This window comes from Sus scrofa, chromosome 4 (assembly GCF_000003025.6).
Source record: "Sus scrofa isolate TJ Tabasco breed Duroc chromosome 4, Sscrofa11.1, whole genome shotgun sequence".
Classification (NCBI taxonomy): domain Eukaryota; kingdom Metazoa; phylum Chordata; class Mammalia; order Artiodactyla; family Suidae; genus Sus; species Sus scrofa.
In genome coordinates, this window is record NC_010446.5 from 79,541,774 (window position 1) to 79,566,828 (window position 25,055).

Here is a 25,055-nt window from a genome sequence, read left to right on the forward strand (position 1 = left end):
CATATGCTGCAGGAGCAGCCCAAGAAGTGGCAAAAAGACAAAAAATAAAATAAAAAGTAAAAATAAAATAAATGATTTCATATGAAAAACAGGAAAGCAGCCAGAAATTATCTGCTTTAAAGGACACGTTCTGCTGATCCCAAGTGTGTGACATCAGAAAACGTCCAGATGCTGACGGTCTTCCCAGGGCTGCCCAGGACCTAGGCACCTGGCTGCAGGGTGTCCTCCGAAGCTTGCGTCATTTGGGAGAAGCTGGGGGAGGTGGGGGGGGCACCAAGACAGGAACAGCCCCCTCCCCAGCCTGGTACTCTGTCCACAGGCACCCGTCCTGTCAGGGTCAAAGGGCACCTCAGCCTTTTGTTGATGGCCCGTTTCTTCCTGTCTAGAAACTAAGGGTTTTCCATTTTAGTCTCCAAAAAAGGAAAAAATATTGTGCATTTACTGTTAACAAGTCCAAGGAAAATGACATCACAAACCAAAGAGAATCAGAAAATGAAGCTAAATTGTAAAAAGTAAAATGCAGCAATTGGTCACCAAACTTTAACCGTTGAAAAGAAAAATGTCCTGCCTTCTCCGAGTCTTCATCCTGCATTGTCAGCGGAGCAGCTGCCACTACCAGGAAGCTAATCCAAATGTTGAAGTGAACTCTCCTCGTGTTTCGATGTTGTCTAGAAAGAGCCCCCCCAAAACCCCACAACACGTGAGGCTTCTCCACCTTCGCCATGGCGTGTATGTTCCTGGCTTTGCTGGGTCGGAGAGTCTCCAAATTCCACTGAAATCATTCACATCCCCAGAGAGATCAGGGAACGAATCTACTTGAGATTGATGTCATTTATTTCCACTTTGCTTTACATGACTGATGAGAATGATCAGACTGACACTCCCTCTGCCAACCACGGTTCCAGGACCACTTGTCACCTCACGTAAAGGGAAGTGGGGTTTCTGGAAGACTGTGCATTTTCCAAGCTTTCAAAAGGGCTGTCCTCAAGTTTTGCACTTTTATTGATTTGACAGCCACGACAACCAAACCAGGACAAAGCAATGCTCAAATCAATGACTTCTCACAATGACTCCTCTCACTTAGAAAGGTGTTCTGCAAACCAGACTTTTTGTTCAAGTGAGGTAAGCACATGTCCGCTTTGGTGAGAGCCACGCAGGCGCGAGGCACGCTCCCACCCCACTAAACAGGCTTTCAGGAGGGCAGCACTGCCACCAGCCTGGCCAGGCACTGCAGGGCTGAATGCGGTGTGGGCAGCGAGGAGCATCTGTTGTTATGGAGGTTCTGCTGCTGTTCTTCCCTCTGCCTTCTGTGGGGGGGTGGGGGGTAGCAGTGAGAGAATGTGGACTTGATGCTTGGAGCTGCAAGCTGAGCTTCGTTCTGGTCACTCCTGGCCCTGGGCTGCTGTGTCCTCCGTGCCACACGTGGAAGTCCAGCTGGTAAGTGGAGCAGACGTTCCGCAGTGGAGATGTGAGCCGGACCCTAATCTCCCAAGGAGAGGACAGATCCCTGCTGAAGAGGGAAGCGAGTCAGAAGGCAAGGGGCAGCCCCTCCCTTCTCCTCTCCCCTCCCCGTGTATCCTCTGTTTGCGGGACCGTGGGGACTTATCATCCCTGTGTTTTCTGTTTAGAAACTGAGTTTCTCTCCACACAAAGCAAAGTCGGCCTGGGGCTGATAAAGGCCTGCCTGCCCCATGAGGACCACAGTGAGACAGCATCAAATCTGCCTTAATCAGGAAACTCACTTGCCACCCATCAGGGACATTCCTTACTAGTCAGTAGAGAGAAACACATTTTGGAAGAAGGTAAAAATGTAAGGGAGGCTACAGTCACCCCCCTAAAGACACAGCGCCTCACCGTCTCTACCCCACCCGAGAAGAGCTTTGAACCCAGGCTTTGTATCTGCAAACAGAGGCAATTTGAACTTGTGGTTTCTTTGTGTTTTTATTTTCTGAGGAAGAAAAAAAATTGTTATCTATTTGCTGGCCCATTCAGCAACTTTTCACTAGCTGCTGTAAAACCAACTGCATGAACTGATTTTTTTTTAAAGACGAGCCCAATAACTTTACTTTTAAGTTGCATCCAAGAGGATTATTTTCCCAGTTTTATTGAGAAATAGTTGAGATACATGACTGTGTTTAAGTTGAAGGCGGACAGAACAATGATTTGATTTACATACTTTGTGAAATGACGACAGTCCTTCCAGCTAACTTCCAGCAACTTGTACAGACACCATGAAGAGAGGAAAAAAAATCCCCCTTGTGCCCAGAACCCTTGGGGTTTGCTCCAACAACATTCCCATGCCCCACACAGCAGTGTTAGCCACAGTGGTCGTGCTGGGCCTCACACTTGGGCCTTGTGCTTCCTGTGACTGTGAACTAGAACCCTTGACACCTTCCTCCACACGTCGCCCCTGGCAACCACCAACCTCACCTCTGTCGCTGTTTGATGGGTTGTTGTTTTTGTTGTTTTAAGATTCCACATATACGGAGTTCCTGTCGTGGCTCAGTGGTTAACAAATCCGACTAGGAACCATGAGGTGGCGGGTTCGATCCTTGGCCTTGCTCAGTGGGTTAAGGATCTGGCGTTGCCGTGAGCTGTGGTGTAGGTCGCAGACACGGCTCGGATCCTGCGCTGCTGTGGCTATGGTGTAGGCCGGTGGCTACAGCTCCGATTAGACCCCTAGCCTGGGAACCTCCACATGCCGCGGGAGCAGCCCTAGAAAAGGAAAAAAAAGAAAAAAAAAAAAAAGATTCCACATATCAGAAAGATCAAATAGCACTTGTCCTGCTCTGACCTGTCTCGCTCAACATGGTGCCTTCGAGGTCCAACCAGGTTGGATTGGTAGGCTTTCCTCCTTTTTACAGCTGAGCATCATTCCACTGCGTGTGTGTCTCTAACGACATCTTTATCCATCCTTCCACCCATGGACATAGGCTGCCTCCAGGTCTCGGCTGTTGTAATTAATGTCGTAATGAATATAGGGGTGCATACATATTTTTGAGTTATTGTTTCTATTTTCTCTGGATACATACCCAGAAGTGGGACTGCAGGGTCATGTGGCAGGTCTGTTTTTCACTTTTGAAGAACGTCCACACTGTTTTCCATGGTGGCTGCACAAGTTAGGTTCCCTTTCTCACATCCTCGCCAGCACCTATCTCGTCTTCTTGATGACAATGTGAGGTGATACGTCCTTGTGGCTTTGATTTGCATTCCCTGGTGACTAGTGATGTCGAGCACCTTTGCAGGTACCTGTTGGCCATCCCGATGTCCTCTTTACAAAAATACGTATCCAGATCCTCCATCCGTTTTTTATTGGATTATTTGGTTTGCTGCTGTCGCATTGCACAAGTTCTTTATATATTTTGGATATTAACCCTTATTAGGGTTTGCAAATATTTTTTCCCATTTCATGGGTTATTTATTTTTTTTACTGTGTTGATGCTTCCGTTGCTGTGCAGAAGCTTTTACTTTTTTATTTTATTTTATTTTATTTTTTGCTTTTTAGGCCGCACCCATGGCATATGGAAGTTCCCAGGCTAGCGGTCAAATCAGAGCTGCAGCTACCGGCCTACACCAGCAACGATGGATCCCCGACCCAATGAGCGAGGCCAGGGATCAAACCCACATCCTCATGGATACTATTCGGATTCATTTCCACTGCATCACAACAGGAACTCCATGCGGAAGCTTTTTAGTTTGAAGTAGTCACACTGGTTTCTTTATTTATTTTGTTGCTTGTGATTTTCAAGAAATCATTACCAAGATCCATGTCAAGGAGATTTTTCCTGTGTTTTCTTCTAGGAGTTTCACAGTTTCAGTTTCACAGTTCAGTTTCACTTAAATACTTAAGTCTTTAATTCATTTCGAGTAAAGTTTTGTGGGGGGTATAAGATAGAGGCCAGTTTCATTTTCTTACATGTGAAGATCCAGTTTTCCCAGCACCATTTATTAAAGACTCTCTTTTCTCCATTGGGTATTCTTGGCTCTCCTGTCAGCTATTAGTTGACTTTCTATGCTTGGGTTTATTTCTGGGTTCTCCATTCTGTCCCATTGATCTGTGTATCTGTGTTTATGCCAATAGTGTCCTGTTTTGATAATGGCAGCTTTACAGTATAGCTTGAAACCAGGAAGTGTGATGCTTCCTGCCTTGATGAGCTGATTTTTATATGACCTAATTTTGAGACCTTTGTCAGTCCCTCAATCTCTTTGAGTATCTGTTTCTGAATCAATAAAATACGGAGTTTGGACTATTTATTGCCATGGTTCTTTCCAGGTCTAAAATGCCATTTTCATTTAAAGCAGCCTTACTGTGGGGGACAACACACCTTAAAAGGAAATGGCAAGTCCAAAGTAAAGCAGCACATCTCTGAAGGGTGGCTGGTGGGGGCAGCAGGGGAGCAGCCCGGCTTACTCAAGGCTGGTCCCTCCAGAAGGAACACCCATGCAGGATTTAAACAGATGAGAAATAAACCTTTGTCATCTTTACCCCTTTATACACTCAGAGGCTTCACTGCCATAACAGCCACTGTTAACTGATACACTTCTGGGCCTTAGTTCCGTCATTTAAAAGAATGAGACCAGGAGTTCCCGTCGTGGAGCAGTGGTTAACGAATCCGACTAGGAACCATGAGGTTGCGGGTTCGGTCCCTGCCCTTGCTCAGCGGGTTAACGATCCGGCGTTGCCGTGAGCTGTGGTGTAGGTTGCAGACGCGGCTCGGATCCCGAGTTGCTGTGGCTCTGGCGTAGGCCGGTGGCTACAGCTCCAATTCAACCCCTAGCCTGGGAATCTCCATATGCCGCAGGAGCGGCCCAAGAAATAGCAACAACAACAACAACAAAAAAAGACAAAAAGACAAAAAAAAAAAAAAAGAATGAGACCAGTATGTCGCCTCTAGGAAAGTTTCTGTAGTTTATATGGAACAGCGTGAGTGAAAGGCCCACCATGAGCCCTCAGCAGCAGGTGTCACTCTGGGTTCCGTCCCCAGCCCCACTGCAGGGAAGGACACAGAGACCCTGCCCCCTGCGTGGGCAGTGAGGCCATGCTCCCTGAGGTCACCAGCCTGTGTCCCCAGGGAGACCCATTGTCATGAGTGCCCCAGTCACCCTCCACCCACACCCCCCACAGTGCTTTCCCTCCCCCCAGGTAAAACCAGGCTGAGCCTGGAACAAGCGCCATCGTGTGACATCCATGTGTGTCTGTGTCTGCAAGGAGGCAGGAAGACAGCATGTGCTGAGCCTGGACCCCCAGGGACACCTGCTGCCGCCTTCCCCACCAACAAAAACCACTTGGGACTGCGAGGCCCATTAGGGAGGCCACGGCATGAACGGAGTGCAGAGGCACAGAAGAAGGCCAGAGTCAAGACAATCATCCTTGGGCTATGGTGCCTTTGGCGCAGGGCCACCTCCAAGCACTGGTCACCCTTGCTTGGTCACCCATGAGAGTGCAGGAAGACCCAAACTTCCAAGGGCCACCGAGTGCTCTGCGCACCAGGAGCTGGAACATGAAGACACAGCGGCAGCTCCCAGTGTTTCCTGTCGGCCTTGCATCTTGGCCTCAGTGGCCCAGCATTTCCTCTGTTTCATGCCACATCTCCAATACCCTGGCTTCCTACCACTTTTCTTGCCCATTTCCTCAAAATAGATCTCATTGTCCTTTTTCTCTACAAATGCTTCCAAGGTTTCCAGTTTCCATTACCCAGGAGGAATGCACCTGTGGGTGCCCCCCCCCCCCGCCCCCAACAACCAGCACCTTTGAACCACAAAACAGCAAGGAGCCCAGAGGCCGGTGGGCGGATGGGAGGTGAGGCTGCAGACCCGCCCGGTCAGCTGGGCTTTGCCTGGAAGTGCCGGCCCTGGGAACCTGGGGCGGCTGCCACCCAGCCGCGAGGGAGCCGGGCTGCCAGCCTGCCGCCCCTGCAATGCCCCCGCATGGTCAGGCCAGTGTCCCGCTGGGGCTGGTCCTCAGGCCCCGCCTTCTCAGCCCTCACCCGGCTGCCCACCCCGTCACTCAGTGAGGGGGTCCCTTGGGGCAGTCAGACCCGCCTCCCTGAAATCACCCCTTCCCCCGGCCTGCTCTCACACTTCCCTTTGCTGCCACTGCTTCTTAGTGTGTTTTAAGGCTCCTCGGAGACTCGCCTAAGACTCTGCTGAGACTTTGCACGCCCTCGGCCCGGGCTCCCCGCCGGCGACGGGCCCGCGAGCGCCCCAGTGTGGCGCCCGCTCCCGCCCACCTTCCCCGTCCACAAACCTCGGGAGAAAGAGAGGCAGGCTGGGGCGCGGGCGGGATTGGAAGCTGTAATTCAACCTAATAGTTGAGGCTTGGCAAGTGCACCTCTGGGACTTCTTGAAAACCCCCGAATCTTTTTCATTTCGGAGCAATTAAGCCGACCCCGGCGTCCTGGCTCCAGGAAGCCGCCCGCTCTGGGTTTATTGCCGTTTCCTCTCCCCGGGCCAGCACCAGCTCCAGCCTCGCCTTTCGGTGCCACCGAGGGGCCCCAGGAGCCCGTGGGCGGGGGCGGGGCGGGCCGCGGGCACATGTGGCTGCCAGGCCCGGGCTGAGGCGCTGGTGTGCAGCGTGATCAGAAACATCCAGCGGTAATTTAATAGTTCCCCCCAGCACGGACGTGAAGTCCGGGGAGGCTCCTCGCAGCTTAACCCTTGGAGGGGCGACAACGGCCAGAGGGAAGGGAAATTCGGCTCAGACGGTTGTTGCCCTGGGATTTTTGCTCTTCAGACGTTTGCTCTGCTGTTAGAGAGGAAGATGAGATCTTGGGGGACTTGCTGGGCTGAAATATGTATGAAATGCCCTCTTCAATCCTGGGGGAGCACCTTCCCACCAGACCCACGCCAGTCAGGGGGTGACCAGGTGCTGCCTTCCTAAGAAGTGTTTGAGTCCCACTTTGATTTAAGAGACTGAGGTCCCTCTCCAGCTGGGGAGCGCCCTCTGCAGTGAGGACCGAGGGCAGGCTCCGTCCCAGTGGGTTCTGGGACGATCCCACAGCTGAAGACTAGAAGCGTGAGCCGTGGAAGAAAAACGTCTTCCGGCTAGAATTTTTCTTCCTAAATTACAGTAAATTTCCCTAAAATCCATCACCTGCCATTGTCAAAACTTTCCACACCCAATCAGCCGTCAAGGCTTCTGCTGCAAACACACCACCTACTGTGTGCCCTGGAGCCTGCTGCAGGAAAATCCCCTCCCTGTCCCCATCCAGCTCCACCCAAAGCTCCCAGGAATGTGCACGAGACTCCCCCCACCCGACCCACAGAGTCAGACTCCAGGCAGGGTTGGCATTTGCCGACTCCCTGTCACTCTGAGCCGCTGGCCTCCAGGAGCAGCTCCACCTCCACGTGAGACAAGGGGTGCAGCTGGCCCGGCACCCACCTTGCTTCATGGCTAAGACACCAGCAGCACCTCTGGCTTCACTGCCCTTATCTGCACAGCGTCGTCTGGTACAGTTTTGTGCACGTGGAACGAGTTAACATTGGAAAAGCATTTGGAACAGAAAGTGGCTACTGTGGGTGCCAGGCGGACGACGTGCATCAGACCATGTGGCACCGGCTGCTGTGACCGAGAAAACCGCAGCATTGGGAGAGCTTGGCCTGCCCGGGAGCAGGGCTGCGTCCCTGGGAAGGGGCTCCTCATCGACGTGGTACAGACGGAGCCGATTAGGAGACAGCAGAGATGACCGGAGGGGCACAATGTGCTTATTTATGAATTAGCAGCAGGGCCAGCCACTGCCCCAATTGCTCCAGCCCCAGCATGCGGCGGCTTCCCAACAGGCCCTGCTCTGTGAACAGCAGAGGTGTGGGGGCCCTCGGGGCTGCACAGGGCCTCTTCAGAGACCACATGCCCACCCCCAGGGCCTAATACCCCAAATCCATGCCTGTCTGGGGTCTGCGCCTGTCCAGGGTCTGTGAAACCTGTGCCTCTGCTGCCTCTGCCCACTGAGCAGGGAGCCAGCTGGGAGGGGTCGGCCTGGACTTGGGGGCAGGCTGTGGGTCCTGGTGTGTGCAGCCCCCACCCACTTTCTGATGAGAAACTTCTCTATCAGATGTAAAACATTTGATGTACATTGATCTAATGCACAAGAGGATGCGGTATTTATTTCTTAATTTGCATGTTTGATAAATATGTACAGCTTTATGAGAAACACATGTTACCCTGGATGGGGGGAGAAGCTCTGTCGGATGCTCTGAGAACTGAGGCTCTTCAGAGAGACCAGCGTTCTGTTGTGAAATGTATCTTACATGACAGCATTTAGTGTCCTGTCCCACACAGAGCAGCCTCCCCAGTGAAATCCAGGGAACTGAGGCCATCACAGGAGAATGTGCTGCGTCAGACAAATCTGGGTCCTATTTTTTCTCTACTTTTTTTGGCATTAAATATTGTCTGAGAAAAAAATATGATTCAGAGTGAACCATCTGTCTTTAGTTTCCTTTGGGGTGCGTCGCACCCACAGCGAAGTCAGCCTGATCCTGAGATCAGCAGAGCTGCACCCTGAGGGCCCTGATTGGAGGAACGTCAGCTGGAAGCCTGTTTCCCTGGCTCCTTAGCAACTTCTCATTGGGACTCCTCTGCGTCCCCGCGTTGGGCAGGGTGCCCTGGGCGGCCCCTCCAGGATGCACCTGAGGTCCATGCTCTGTGCTGGCCTCCTGGGCCCCCATCCCACCTCTGCCCCCACCCCACCCCCAAGGCTGGGCATCGCGGCAACCAGCTCCCTCTCCCCAGAAGCCACCAGCCACCTCCAGGATAGCGTTTCCCAGCACGAACCCTCGACTTGGGTGGCTTAAAGTCATTCCACCTTTGGCCTTGAGCCTAGAACTCCACCCAAGCTTGCTATGACTGCTCTGCCCAGAGTGGCAGGAGCTCCGTGGCCATTCACCCTCACTGCTAATGCACATCGTTGTCTTCTGCCCAGAGTCACTTTTTGCAAAGCCTTCTCCTGGCAGAGGCCCCAGTCACAAGGCGACCCAGTGTCACATCACCCAAGTCCTGGGCCTCTCCGCAGCTCTTGCCTGGAGCAGAGAGAGGAAAGCAGGGAACCAGGCAGAACGGCACAGCTCAGGCCCAGGCGCGCAGCCCTCTGGCTTCCTAAGTTCTTTTTAAAAGTAAAGCCACATATTTATCCTGGAACTCCAGCCCTTTCAAGCCAGTGTAGTCATTCTCCTAGTGTTTGCATTTTCAGATTATCAAATGACAGCTTTGTGTCTTGATACAGGACTCCCTGGTCCAGGGGAGGGTTTCTGGATCAAACTTCCCTACACCTAAAACCACATCAAGGGTTCCTTCCACCTGCCTGGGTCTTGGGGGGAGGGGGTCGCCACATGGCTCAGCCAGACTCCCAGCCCCCTCCCACCCTGCACCCAGACTCCCTCACTGGGCGGCCCCCACATTAGGCTCATGCCCTGGGGCTACTGTGACCATCCTGGACCCCTCACATGCGGATCCTGGACCCCCTGGCTCTGTCCACGGGGCCACCTGCTGTGACCTTACCTTACAGCAGACGAAGCCATGCAATAGGATAAGATACCACACGAAAGGGAGGACCAGCTCTGGGCGGCCCGGGCCTCGTCCCATGATCCCCAGATGCCGTGAGAGTCATGTATGATTCCTTTGAGCAGCTTCAGCAGCTAAATCGAGCCCAGGAGGAGGCCCTGGAGTCTCTGCCCTACATTTCAGGCCGTCAGAAGCACTGGTGACCCCTGAGGCCTCCACCTGTGGGATCCAGTCATGCCTCTAGGTAGAGGGTGTCAGAACTCAGCTGAATTGTAGGGTGCCCAGCCAGTATCTGAGAGCTGTTTGTTGGTGTGGGGAACCCCCCCGCAACACTGGAACTGGTCTCAAAACCAAAGGAGACCCTGATCTGGACTCGCTCCTCTGAACAGTGGCCCCAGGGAAGGACACTGAAGCAGCATTTGATCTGGGCAGTGGCAAGGGTCCAAGCTCCCCAGGGGCCAGGCTGGGGCAGAGGGGCAGAGCAGGACTGTGAAACCCGGAGACAGAGTGTCCTGCACCATAAACCAAGGACCAAGGCCTGCAGGGGCAGGTGCAGCGGGGGAGGGAAGGCCTGAGCAGAGCGGGTCACAGAATGCACCTTCCCAAGACCCGGGAGGTCTATTCACTGGCAAGGAAGCAAACAGCAGACCGAGTGGCTCTAACTTCCAAAGAAGCAGCTTTCTTCATCACTTTGATATATTCACAAATGCCATCACAAAAGACATTTAAAACAAGACCTATCGTTTTTTCCAAAAAGCCAAACCAAGCTGCTGTCTCTGTAAATACCATAAGGAAACACCGCTTAGTGTGCGGTGTTGTCCACAGCGCGGGACACAGAGCTCATCACTCCCAAGGTAAATATTTGCTCATAAAGAAAAGAGTGGGATGGTTAAGCCAGTTTTTCAGGCCCGGTGCAGAAAAGTAAAAATCTGACTTATTTCTTCCCCTGTTCTGTTCTATTAAAATGAAATCGTGCAGAAAGCGCTTCCCCACGTGCATGTATTTCAGGTGAGGCCAACTCGAAGCAAACAGCATGGAAGCGCTATGCCCCGGGCAGCTGTTTGATGCATGTGGCACGGAAGCCAGGTTTCCTGGGAGGGTCTCAGTCAATGGTTTGCTGAACCTGCTCGCTGCCCACCCCCAGGACAGCCAGCCAGCTGCCCCTCTCCATGTCTCCTTAGTGACATGTCACTGGGAGCTTCAACCAGCCATGCACAGAAGCCAGCAAACTCTCCACCCAGGGCTTCTGGTGCCTGGAGACCCAGCCGTCCACCGTTCGGAAGTACCGCTGGGACAGGAGGCCCTAGACCAGAGATAGGCGAGCCAAGGCCCTCTGACCTGACTTCATGGGGCTCAGGCCAACTACGGTGCTTGTGTTTCTAATGGTTGGAAGAACCCCCTCTAACACTGTCAACAAACACTGCATGACTTTGGAAATTGGCTCTTGCTACAGGTTTGATGATGCTTCTTAATAAGTTCAACCTAAAATTAGAAGGCAAAGCAGTGCTTATAGTACACTTTTAATGCAATAAAGTCATTTCATCAACAACAACCTTTTTGGATCACGAGTAGTGTTGAGATGCTTTATGCACTTCTGTACTGTTAAAATTTAAAACAAGAAACAAGTGCTCCATTCCCACACAAATGGCCGTGGAGATGCACCTTCTCGGCTCAAACCACAGCCGCCACGGCAGCAATTCTAACCCCTGTTGCAAGTGCAAAGGAAATTTCCATACTTCTAAGTCCACTTAAACGTCTGGGTCTGGAACAGGATGATGTAAGCCCTCTTTTCTCTGCTATGTCCTCTCCGTGCAACTAAATAACCCTGGGAAGTATCAACGCTGGTGGAAAACCTGGGACGGCAGAGCCTGGAGAGAAAGGGGGGCTCACTGGAGACCTGAGGAGACACAGTATGTGCCATTGGGGCTGGGACTCGGGGGCTGGAGAGGCCTGCACACAGAACCACCAACAGGCCTGGACGGAAGACATTTCTCTCTTCTCTCTGCAGCCAGAGGACTAAAGAGAGAAAACCAGCTTTCCCTCCCAGCCCATCACTGGCAGGTAGACCTGCCACCCGCAGGCCAGCAGCACGCGGCAACCAGAAGAAGGGCTGTGTCTCCCTGCAGGCCACACCAACAGGGATGGAGAGGGAGCCCCAGGGGGGCCAGCAGAGTGACCCAGACCAGAGGCCCCAGCAAGGTTCTGAAAGCTAACGTGATGCGGGGACTAGCAGCATGACGCACCGAGGAGCAGAACAGGGCAGGTGAGAGCATCTCGGCAAACAGGACCACGCGGCTCTGGAATGAGCTCTCAGCAGGGGCTCAGCACCATTCCCTGAGGCCCTCTCGAACCCCTGCCTCACCTTTCCTTTTAGAGCAGGTGTCCCAGGACCACACCTGTCTCCTCTCAACAGGGTGGACCAAGAAAGTGTAGGAAAGTGACAGGCAGTGTGAAGTCTGGAAACTCTGTGTCCCGCCTGTGAAGCCTCGACCTGGATGCAGTCCACAACCCCCGGAGATGCATGTGACACCGTCCCCTTAGACTTGGGAGAAGAACTCATCAGGATTCGAACTGGTCCCCTGCCATCTGATATGATGGGAGGCATGGGACTCAGGGCTCTGCTCGATGTTCATCTCTGTCTGTCATCTTTCCACCCAGGTTGTGGAGCTTCAAAGCCAAATGAAGGCCGAGGGCAGCATGGATCTCCAGCTTCTGGCTGCAGCACCCTTTTCATCCTCTTTCTTATTCCTGATGCCTGTTTTAAAGGTCTACTGACATGATCTTCAGTCCAGGCAACTTCAATCCTTATTTTAAAATAATTACTATGTGATGATTAAATTATTCTATACGCTTACAGAGTGTTAACCCACAGAAGGAAGAAATCCAGGTTTACCCCAGTGACCTCGGGAGGCTCCAGGCCAGGTGTGGGGGCTGAGGAGAGGGTGACACCGGGTCCCTCGGCCCCAGGCCAGGTAGGGGAGTCACAGTGAGCAGGTCGGAGGGGGAGATCAAAGCAAAGCCCTTTCCCAGAGCCCTGTCGCCCTGTGTCTGGTCCTCGTCCTCCTGAGATGGTCTACGCTGGGGTCTGGCCACTGAGTTGGGCAGAGGAGCCTCAGAGCCACCTGCAGAAGATCAGGCCCAGGACAAGGCCCCCCAAGCCGGGGAAAGGTCACTACCAGCCCGAGAAGCCGGGGGCCTCGGAGGTGGCTGGCCCCACATAGGCTCTGGTGCTCACGCCTCTTCAGCATCTGGGCTTCCTATAGCCTCGAGGGAGCGTGTTATGCTCACGTGGGCATTGGCCAAAGAAAGGACTGCTTCCTGCCAGCCGCACACAGAGACGACCCTCATCAATAGCTCCCCACTACAGGTGCTGACAAAGCAAGCCTCCGTCTCGCCCTGGAGTCTGTGTGACCCAGCCCAGCCCAGTGCTGGAAGAGGGCCTGGACCCCGCCTCAAGTAGCCCAGCTGCACCAGCCGCCAGGGCCTCAATCGGGGGTGCATTGCTGCACCCCAGCCCCCATTTCTCCGTTTGCTGGAAAAGAGTCAAGCCAACCCCAGGTAAATGTTTCTTAAGGAGCCAGGCATTTTCCACGCATCAACATCAGTGAGGCCCAAGGTATCCTCTGCACCTACGGGCTGCTCAGAGCTGTGTGTACAGAGGGAAGGGGTCCAATTGTGACCCTGGCATGAAAACTCCACCTCCTCCTGTAAGTTAAACATTTACCAAATTGCCATCGATCACCTGCATTCCCTCTTGGGTAGAAATCAACTTGAAAGAGCTTTCTATGAGGAAAGAAGCGTGTTTTGGAAAGTCGGGAATCTGTGATGCTGACAAGCTGGCCCCCAGGAAAGACTGAGCCTTGTCCTTGGGACCACCTCCTCCCCAGTGGAGACCCATCGCTGTGGTCATCTGTCCCCCAGGACCAGCAGGAGCATGGCTGCACAGCCGCCTGCCTAGCCTCTCCAGCACCCCTGCTACCCAGCCAGACCCTCTTGCTGTCGCACATTCAGGCAGGTCCACCCCCATCCCCCGCCACTCTCCCCACATGCGGTCTAGGGTCGAGGCAGGTTCCCCGAGGGACAGTCCTTCCTGTGTCATGTGTAGAGTTACCTCGGGCTGGGATGAAGACCCGGAGCTTCAGGAATTCTGACAGTGGAACTTTATGGTAATAGATTAAAATACTTAAGTAACCTTGTAAAGGTTTAGAAAAAGTCAGACCAAGTAACTGGCGATTTGTGCAAATATAAGAACTCATGAATTCCACTCCAAACACATCCTTTGCAGGCAAAGCGCAGAACCACAGAGTCACCCAAACATCCACTTTTGCTTATACAGAGAGAAATGTATTTTGCTTGTTCATATATAAATTTTGGAGTTCCTGTCGTGGCGCAGTGGTTAACGAATCCGACTAGGAACCATGAGGTTGCGGGTTCGGTCCCTGCCCTTGCTCAGTGGGTTAACGATCCGGCGTTGCCGTGAGCTGTGGTGTAGGTCGCAGACGCATCTCAGATCCCTCGTTGCTGTGGCTGTGGCGTAGGCCAGTGGCTACAGCTCCAATTCAACCCCTAGCCTGGGTACCTCCACATGCCATGGGAGTGGCCCAAAGAAATAGCAAAAAGACAAAAAATAAAAATAAAAAATAAAAAAAATAAATAAATTTCATTCCAAGTGTTATATATGTATTTATATATACTTATAAATATCTATGTACATGTATTTTTCTTTGTTATATTTAACGTACACTTCATGGGCCTCCAGCCTCCAGACCGTGGGCAGTAAGGCTCTGCTGTGTATAACGCACCCAGTCTGTGCTAATTTGCGCTAGCACCTGGAGCAGACCCACACACCCACAGAGGGCCCTGGCCCAGCTCCTTCTCATCACAATTAGACACGCAGGGCGGTGGCAGGGAGGCATGGTGGTGAGCATGCTGCCTCATCAATGCCAGGCTGCACAAGGAACAAAATACGTGCAGATAAGCTTCCATTTCCTCCCCCACCTCAGAAAGGGCATTGAGCCCAGGCTCAGAGCAAGCACCACTATTGCAAGAGTCACTAGCCCTCTGCTGAAGGAGAACTTCATTTAAACACACTGCAGGTACAGGACTCCACACTAAAGGCAGCTGTCCCCTCACTCAGGGAGGACCCTTCAAATATTTAATGCCTCTAGTCATCACTTCATCTGTTTCACACCTACATCCTCCTACTTGGAATCATCTCTCAACTGGCATCACCTTGGGGAAGAGACCATTAAATATAATTTTAGTAACTAACTCTGCTCTTATACTAAATTTGATTCTGCATCTATACCAAGACTTGCTGGGTGACTCTAAATTCAAAACTTTCGTTTACCTGGAAAAGTATCAAATGTGACCAAGTATTGAATATGCTCAAGAAACATTTGTTCAGAAATGGATAAATAGATGCATACATAGATGGATGGATGGATGGATGGATGGATGGATGGATAAATGGATGGATAGATGGATGAATAAAGAGATGGATGGATAGATGGAGAAACAGATAGATGGATAAATGGGTGGGTAGATGGATGAATGGGTAGATGGATAAATGGGTAGATGGATGGATGTGTAGATGGGTAGATGGATAAATGGATGGATGGATAAAGGGATGGATGGGTAGATGGAGAAATGGATGGATGGGTGGATAAATGGATGGGTAGATGGATGGATGGATGGGTAGATGGGTAGATGGATGGATGGTTAGATGGATAAATGGATGGATGGATGGGTAGATGGATGGAAGGGTAGATGGATAAATGGATGAATGGATAAAGGGATGGATGGATAGATGGAGAAATGGATGGATAGATGGATAAATGGATGGGTAGATGGATGGGTGGGTAGATGGATAAATGGATGGATGGATGGATGGATGGATGGATGGATGGATGGATGGATTCAATACTTAGCACTTCTGGGGATGCATCTCTTCACTTTAGGTTACAGCTCCCAGGAGGGAAGTAAGAGATTAGTTAGGAACATGGGGGTGCTCCTGACCCAGCAGGACTACCCTCTCCCCATGAGATCTCCAGCTGTTCCCAGAGGGACTGTATGAGCAATTATAGTACAGCCAGAAGCCACGGGGCTTGAACTGATTGGAATTGAACCCAGTGGTCATCCTAACAAATACAATTGTAGCGCACCAGCCACATGTCCAGTGCTCAGTAGACACCAAACTGGAATGCTTCATCCTCACAGAAATCTTACTGGTCGGTGCAGAACAGAGCATATGTTCTTGGGATAAGAACAGGTGAGGAAGCCATTTATGACCCCAGAAGCCGTTCCAGGAGCAGTGACCTGCTGGCCCCAGGGCCCTGGCCTCACTCCAACATGTTCAGTGCTGCGTAAGGGACCTGGGTTTCCCTTGGGTATGTGATAGGAAACACACACCTGGTCTCCTTCCAGGCTGCTGGCAGAGAACTCTGAAAACCTTTGGAATTTCCTGAGTGATGGGAGCATCTCTTGTTTTGCATGACAAGGCCCTTTAGACCAAATCTAAATTTATGCTAATGAAGGGACCCTTGTGAGGCCCTGGAGAGCTTCGGGGGTGAGGGCTGGGCCAGAAAGACTAAAACTGTCGTTGGTCTGGGCACTGCATTTGAAGCCAGTGCCTGAGGTGGGGGATCTGGCAGGACTGGGCTGCTCCAATTCCAGGACTTGGCCTCAGAACTGAGTCGTTGGACCAGCTGGTGCTGGAGCTTCAGAGAATTGATTGCTGTGAGGAAAATCCCTCCCCGTTAGAAATGGAGAAAACAGTCTTCAGTTTCCTGTCTCAACCGGGAGGCTGTGGGGAGGCTGTGGGGAGTGGGGGTAGGGCTTGGTAGGTCTGTGCCTGAGAGACTGCCGCTGGTTGGGATGGGTGTGCAGAGAGCTCTGCCCCCACAGCAGGAATGGTCCCCTGTGAGTGCAAGGGCCAGGTGGCTCCAGGCGACCTTCCCCGCCGCTCTCTGACCTCTGAGGAAGAAGGTGGAGTGGGCAGAACCGTGAAGCTTTTGTTCACAGTATTTATATGTCTGACCGGAGAACTGTGAAAGCTTTTTTCAATTTGGGGAAAATTTTCAATGCTTTTGCCAAAAGCATGTAGATCATTGAACCCCATTCCCTATTTTCTTGAAAAACAGGTAGAATGGGGAGTTCCCGTCATGGCTCAGTGGTTAACAAATCCGACTAGGAACCATGAGGTTAAGGGTTCGATCCCTGGCCTTGCTCGGTGGGCTAAGGATTTGGCATTGCCATGAGCTGCGGTGCAGGTCGCAGACTCAGCTTGGATCCCGCATTGCTATCTATGGCTCTGGCATAGGCCGGCAGCTACAGCTCCGATTGGACCCCTAGCCTGGGAACCTCCATATGCCACAGGTGCAGCCCTAGAAAAGGCAAAAAGACAATAAATAAATAAATAAATAAATAAATAAATAAATAAATAAATAAATAAAATAAAAATAAAAACAAGTAGAATGAAGCCCAGAAATAATAATAGCAATAATACTAAATATTTTTTCCAGAATCTTTCTTTCAAAAGCCCTAAGCATGCACACATAGATCAACCGCCCTGAGGTTGGGGTGTGACCAAGACCATGTCCAGTCACAGGGAGCGGGGGGCACGTGGCATCTGTGGACCACAGGCATTGCAGCATCTCGCAGCAATTCAGTTTCAGGTGTTCACTCATTTCTTCTGGCAGCTGAATTCTGAAAACAGCTCCTGACCTTCCAGACTAGGGCTCCTCCATGGGGATGACCAATCAGCCTCTCTCCTAACAGGCCACCCTTGCGTGGAGGTAGTCAGACAGCGTATCTGTCAGGGACTCCAAACAAACAGAGCCAGAAGGCTGTCTGCACCTACACCCGCTGTAGGTGTCTAAACATGTATCGACGTCAATGTTGCTGTCCATCCTATTAATATTGATTATAAGGAATTGGCTCATGTGACAGTAGACACTGCCAGGTCCCAAATCTCCAGAGCCGACAGCTGATGTCCCAGTTCAAATCCACAGGCCTGGCACTGATGGGGAACGAGGAAGTGCTGACCCCCACTCAGGCCTTCTACTGATTGGACAGGGCCCACCTTTGGGGGGACCATCGGCTTCGCCCAGGTAAAGGTTCAAGCCTCATCCAAACACCCTCACAGGACACCCAGAACAACATGTGACCAGGCACCTGGGCCCCCACGGTCTCATGGACACAGGATGAACTACCCTCTCGTGTACACACTGCCCAGAACAGCACAGAGAGCAGGTGGATCTGATCTTCTAAACCCACCAGAGAACCACAGAGGGACCAATGGCCACAGCAAAGCCCAGGCCCACAAGGCCCAGAAGCAGATTTCCTTCCAGGGCTCAGGGCTTGTTCAGACAAGCTGGGAAGCAGTGCATGTGGACTCCACAGAGGGCCAGGCCCTGCTGAGCACAGCAGAGCTGTCCACCCCCGCAGCTCGGCCACCTGGATACTCCCCCACCCTGGTCCCAGACTCCTCACATCGGCTCCTCAGGATCCCACACCTGCCTGCCCATCCCCAAGAGGGCTCCCGATGCCCATCCTCTGTCCACTGCACCCCCGCCTCGGGGGGCTGGGCCTCAGAGGTACTGTTAGCCCTTGGTTGTGCAGCCACCCTGGAGGCCCAGCAAGGCCCAGGTGAGCAGCCTGACCGCCATCTCCAGATGTCTGAGCACAAACCCCCTCGAGCCCGTGGAGGTTCCATGCACCCTTCAGTCCTCACCCCTTGTGACAGGGCTGTCACATGCCAGTGTATGGGGCTTCCAGTTCTGTGTCTTTGTGGGGCCCAGACAAGTGGCAGCAGGCAGGACCTGGTGTCCCCACAGGCAGGCTGGCAGCAAGCAGGCAAGGTTTCTGCCTGGCCCAGCCCTTAAGACATAGGCTTCAGGAAATGCGCCCCACACCTTCCCCAACACACCTCGTGGGAGTAGAACCAGCAGCCAGGGCTCCCAAAAAGGCAGCAGAGCCCCACAAAGCCCTCAGACGGCGTTTCCGTCCAAAAGAGTGAGTCAAAGCCAGGCGGGGATGGTGCCGGGACCTCGTGGCTCCACGGCCTAGCCGTCTGGCCGCCTGAGCCCTCCCTGCAGATTTGCACCTCTGAACTCCTGCTCACGGCTGGATTGGCCTTCCTGACAGCTGGGACTGACCGTGCCAGACTGCGTAATAGGTGACAGTTCTGGACACTTCACAGAAAAGTCAGTTCTTATAAAATTTCCAGGGTGTTTTTATTTGCCCCAAAACGGAGCTTGTGCTCTGCATTGCTCCAGCTCTGCCCACACAGAAGGGCAGTGGTACCTTCCTGGAAGCTAAGGAGTGGCTGCCAGGCCCACCCGGGTCAGGGCTAGATCTGACGTGAGATTAACTGCAGGTGTCCCTAGTGACAAAGAAAGTGAGCTGATAAAACCACATGCATCGGAGTCAAATCACAGACAACACCAAAACCACTCCCGCTGGCTGGGAGGTTCACTGGACCATATTCTCCAGAACACTGGATAGCAGGGCGCCTGACCCCTGTATCCATGGGAGGGTGGAGCCATAGGTGAGGCTGTGCAGGGAGGGCGTTTATACAGATGCCCCCAGGGGCCAGCGGGACCCCACTCTCCGGCTGGAAGGACTGCGGTCCAGCTCTCACTCACCGAAGAGGCCAGCCTGCCTGACACGAGTGCTGGCTTTCATCACAGACACAGAAGGGAATAGAAACGGCGGTTACTCCGTGAAGACTTTCAAACAGCCCAGCCCCACACCCCTGGGCCACTGGGCCTCTTCCCTGCAGTGACTGGGGTCCTGGGCGCCCACCCTGCCTGTGCTTTCATCCCACGACATCCAAAAGGAAATCGCCTTGGTTGGCAGCATTTGCTGTTCTCCCAGCATAGCTCCTCCCACCATGGACAAATTCAAGCTGCCAAAGGCTAACCACCAGGGCAGAGCTCCTGAGTTCTAACAACGCACCCTCGAGCGGTTCTGCCCAGCCCCAAGCACTGTGCCTCCCGCCACAGTCAGTCCACATCTGTCCCAATAATGACCACTTGACAGCAGCACCGCCCACAACCCCTGGGCTGACCAGCTCACACCTGGGTCACTGGCCTCCTCGTCGCCTCCTCGGCCTTTGCCTCCTCGTCTGTTCTCAACACAACTTGAGTGCTTTAAAGCGGAAGCCAAAGCGTCACAGCCCTTTGCTGAAGCCCAGGTCTCCAGGGTGACAGCTGGCAAGCTCGTGGCTCTCTGGGCACGTCTGTCTCCTCCTCCAGCAGCACGGCCCCCTATGACCCCCTAGCAGCCCAGCACTCTCCAGCATCAGCATCCCAGGGCCACGGCCACAACTAACTCAAACCTTCCCTGACTGGCACACCCACACTCCCCCCGCCACCCACTCTCCCCAGCCTCACGTGACCTCAGCGTTTCTCATCATGGTCACACACGTGGCCCCGAGGTCTCCTCTCACAGAAGACACAGTCCACGGAGGCACATGACTCTGTCTGCTCTGGGCCCTAGTGTGTCCCCAGCCTCAAGAGGCATCTGACAAGTGGTCACTGCCCACCCTTACTATCGCTGAGCCCCACTTCTGCTCCCTCCTCCCCCTCCCTGTTTGATGAGCCACTTCAGCAGCCTTGCTCAGAGCCGGCCCCTCCCCCATGGCACCCTCTCTGCCCTGGCCACCCAGAGTCAGCTTAGCCACGCCCAGACTCTTGAATCCTGCCCTCCCACTATTTCAGGCAAGAATGGAAGACATGTGTGCCTGGGAGAGAGTCCTCATCAGCGTGGGGAGCAGGCAAGAGGAAAGGGCCCTTCCTCCTTAGCAAAAGGCTTGTTCACAAGAAAAGAGCCACACCAGCCAAACTAGGACAGGCCCTGCTCACCCTCCTGAGATATGACACTCCGTAGTCCCAAGCACAGGGAGAGGCCCGGAGTTACAAGTGCAGGACTGGAAACGCAGAGCCTGCTGCTCTGCTGTCGCCCCCTTCTGCACATCCTGCGAGCAGAGCCTTCCCAGCAGCTGGACGATGTCCCTCCCACACAGAATACACTTCTGGTGCGAAGGCAGGCATTTGTTTATACACAATAGGAATGAATACTAAAACCGTGTAACGGTGCAAAAAGAAAATGAATATTTTAATCAAGAAATATAAAAAATTATCAGAACAATTAATTTAGGCCCTGGTGGTGCCACCCCTGCAACAACCTAAGGAAACAGCACTGGAGGCGCCATCTTTGTCCCAAAGGAACATGTTTCCAAACTTTTAGTCCTTCCAGATGTTACTCCTCCTCGGGCTTTCCCAGCAGGCCACGTGTCTCCCGAAGTTGTGTGACGTTAGCTGTGGCTTCTAGGCCGCTTGCTTCACTGCACCCACCCCAGAACAGGTCCACGCCCCGCTCTCCCTGGGCACCAAGCATTGGGCCTCCAGGTTCTGGGTGGAAGAACCTGCCTCGACCTTTCGCTGCCTCCCTCCCGCGTTTCTTTCACGCAAAGCGGAAATTGGCCGGGGCTCAGGACGCAGGTTGGACATGCTGGCAGGGGCGGGGCAGGGGCGGGGCGTGCGGGCAGGGGCGGGGCGAGGAGCGGGGGCGGGGCAGAGGCCGAGCCTGCAGGACAGGGGCGGGGCGTGAGGGCAGGTGCCCGATGCAAGGCGGCCGCCGCTCTGTCCCCCAGGTCGCGTGCACCCGCGAAGCCGCGCTGGAAGCGTACCAGCCCCGCCCGGGAACCCTCCTTTCTGCTCTTTCCCAGCGCGGAGCAGGTTGGAGGCAGTGACATCTGGCGGCCCCGGGAGGTACCCACACGCTTTCCGGTACAAGGAGCGGGAAATTCAGAAAACGCTACTGCAGCCTCAGCAACCGCGAGCGCACGCAGGGGGCTGCGGGCCTGTCTTTGATCGGCGTCTCATCCTGCAGGACCTGGGCTCCGTCGCCTTTCCCTCCAGCTCCTGTTCGCAAAGTGGCTTCGCCTCGGCAGCAAGAGGGCGTGGACTTGTGAGACCTGGGCCGCGTAGAGGAAGGACCCGCTTCCCTGAGCGCCGCCAGGCAGCAGGGATGGGGGCTTGGTTCCTCTCGAGGACCAGAGCCGCATTTCCGCATTTTGTAAGAAGGGGTCAACTACCCACACCGACCAGCCTCTCCAGTGCTGCCGCAGTGCCAGGAGTCTGGACAGAGTCACAACAACTGAAGAAAAATGAGGAAACAAAATCCGAGCCTTAAGTACAAGCTTCATGCAGTTTAAATTCGCAGATTTACCACTTGATCTGACAGAAAGTTTGCGTACATATGCCCAGTTACCTCATGGAGAAATCTTCCTATGGATAAGTATATTCATCACATAGTCACAATCCACACATACAAAAGCGAAGAAACATAGAAAACTCATTTTTTACCACCAACTCACCAATGTGATCTAGGATTCTTGGCGTATTATAATCTGAGTGGAGATGGCACAGTGAAATGTGCAGTCCCCCGTACCCTCACAGGGCTATGTAGTCACAGGAGGGCTCCCTCCTGCGTCCAAGAACTGACCTACTGATGCCCAAATGTAAATGGTTCTGGAGCCTTGAGTCTCCTTGAGCTTGGTTTTGAGGGCTGTAGGTTTTAAGTAAAAAAGAGTCCCTGGGAAGCTTAACCACTTTCCCACGTTTACCCATGAGCTGCAGCATCGTACATCCAGCATCCTAGGATTATTTTTTAAATCATTCCAAAAATGACTACACTTGTGAGTCTTAGTTATATGCCTACCAGTAATGAGCACATCAAGCTATGTCATTACATCAAGAGTATGTCCTCATTTAAAGGAGAAAAAGGACAAAAATTACTCAGGAAAACCTGGCTGACTTAGGACTCCATCTAAATCCCTACCCTGAGCTGCCTTATGGAGATCAACCGTCCCTGCTCTCATGCCGCCCTAATGCTGAACACGGGAGGCGTGCCCAGTGTCTGCCACGTGGCCAGGGGACAAGAAGAGCATGCCTGCCGGCCCGGGGGCTGCTTATCCAGAGTCAAGTCCAAGGCAGCTGAGCCCAGAGGAGAGACGGCCTGATTAAGGGGCCTGGAGAGCTTGCCTGATACAATCCCTATTCCATTCACCAAGGTCACTGGGAAATGCCTCAGTGGGCTTTGGCTCAGATGCAGGGTTAACAGAGGCAGGAGCAGAACAGGAGAGGGACAGCCACACCCTGCACCGTGATCCTGAGCAGGGCTCTGCTCGCCTCTCTCCAGGTGGCCCCATCAGTGAGCCCCAAATCCCTGGCCCAGCGCACCTTCCTGAGGACAGCTGGACACCTTGCTTTGCCCAGAGTTTTATTTGTCAAGAAGCATCCTGGTGCACAGGCCCTTAGCTCTCTGGGGGTCTGGGGGTGCATTTGCCAGTGGTGCTCAGGTGGCATGTCTCAGAACCCAGGGCTCCCAGGGAGCAGTTCACGTCAAGCAGGTGGCTGGACTCCTCTTCCAGGGGTGTCAGGCCTCAGCGACACCATCCACCAGACCCTGGAGGGGTCTGCTCTCTGCTTTTCCAGCCCCTCACACAGGCAAGCCACCCCTCTGGGTCCTGCACCCTGACTCAGAGGTGACTCAGAGATTTCCCACATGTGACTCACCAGCGCCAGTCCCTGGTGCCTGGGAGGTCTTTCCTTAGAAGTCCCAGCCAGGCCCGGTCCTGCCCAGCACATGAGGTCACAGCCCAGGGCACAGACCCTCCTGGCCCAGCTGCCAACAGGGACCCAGGCCCACCCAGACTGGCTCCCACCTGCGCCCCGTGCCTACTACCTGCAGCGCCCCCACCCTTTTCCATCCAGTGCCGACCCAGCCGCCCAGGACCTGCCCACACAGCCCCACACGGGCCCCCACCTGCTCACACTGCGTCCCCTGATGGTCGGACCTGCTGTCTGAGGGTCAGGGGTTCCAGGAGGTGGGGTGGACACTGCCCCAGGTGGTTTCACCCCACCAGAGGAGGGGGGTCAGACAGGCTCTATTCGGGCTAGCGGCTCCAGCCCAACCACCCTCCACTTTCTCCCGATGGACAAAGTCGGGGACCGGGCTGCTTCTACCCGTGGGCCCTGCACACACCAAACCCCTTCTCAGTGGGCAAAAGGAAAGCTTCCATCTCTCAAGCCCCCGACAACATCCTCTCCAAGACAAACTCGATTTAATTCACTTCCATGTCACTGGATTCAGTACCTTGGGATACACCTGAACACACCCATCACCCACCCGCCTTCCTCTGCCAAAGGCACTCATGGGGCACTTCCTAGTCTCAGACCCCATTCTAGGCGCAGGGTCACAGCAGGGACGGGACAAGGTGTCTGACAACAAACAATGCACAAACGAAAGAAGGGGAGGGCTCCCTGCAGGCCCTGGGCTGATTCACATCCCCAGAGCCAAGACCAGCCTTCACCCCAACGAGCAAGTGTCCAGTCTATGGGGTATTTAAGCCAATCCTTGAAATTTCAGGCGTAAGCCCTCTTTTAGGGAACTAACGCGATACTCGTAACATTGCTTGTGTGGGTAGATCAGATTTGCAAAGTGATTTACATCACTTCCTCTTACAAGTCTCCCACAACCAGACCTTCTTCTAAGGTCCCTGCCTTAGGGACAAGCTGTATTTGAAAAACAGCCATTCTCTTGTTGCTCTTACTCTTCTGCCATTTGAGTCCCTACGGGGACATTTCTGGGTAAGATGGTGGCAATGAGAAGAGGGAAGTGGATGCTAGTGATAAAGTGAAAAGCACATAGGTAAAGAGATGTCTTTGTTACACCCACCAAGTCAAGCTGCCGCTTCATAATAGGGTAAAAAGCTGGATCTGGAGGCTGGGTGATGTCACACACAGCACCGGGAATCCCAGGCTGCGGAGCCAACCCCAGTGACAGCAGACGCTGTTGCAGTTAGTCCTCAGTGTCACCATCCTTCTTATGAGTAATACTCCATTCAGTTTCCTCCACATGGCAATTTTAAATGCATTTGCGAACTATGGTTGGGTTTTTTTCTCCTTTATTTTAGTGAGCGTGTTTCTTCTGTGCCTCCACCCAGAGAAGCTTCATTTTGTAAACAGACAGAAGGTTCCAAGGTTGTCCCATCAGATGCTGAGACTCGTTCCTGGGAAAACAGCCAAGCCTCCTGTCAGCTCCAGGCTCGGGCCACCCAAAGGATGACAGGCAAAGACAACACAGCAGAGTGCCCGCACCGCGGGTGACTTCTCTGCAGGGTTCCCGCTGGAGGTTCTCGGGCATAGGAAATGCCAGTTAACTTCCAAGTGAGGGCCTCATTTCTAACAGCAGGCAGGGTGTTGAGGGGCAGAGAAAGTTACGGAGTTCCAAAGATAACGATCCCACTGTATTCAGCACCTCTCCTGTCCCAAGCTGGGCGCTGTCAACTTTACTGACAAAATCCCACTTCCAGCTGCGCCGGGCCTCACGCACATTCCCTGACTTCCTCCTTCCCGGGAGGTCCCCATGGAAAACGCCACACCTTTATCTCAGAAGTAAAGGAGGTTGCATCCCAGTCCCAGGTCCAGGGGCCAGGGAGCCGGACCGCGGGGAGGGCGGGCTGAGCTGCCATCCTCGAGGGCTCCCT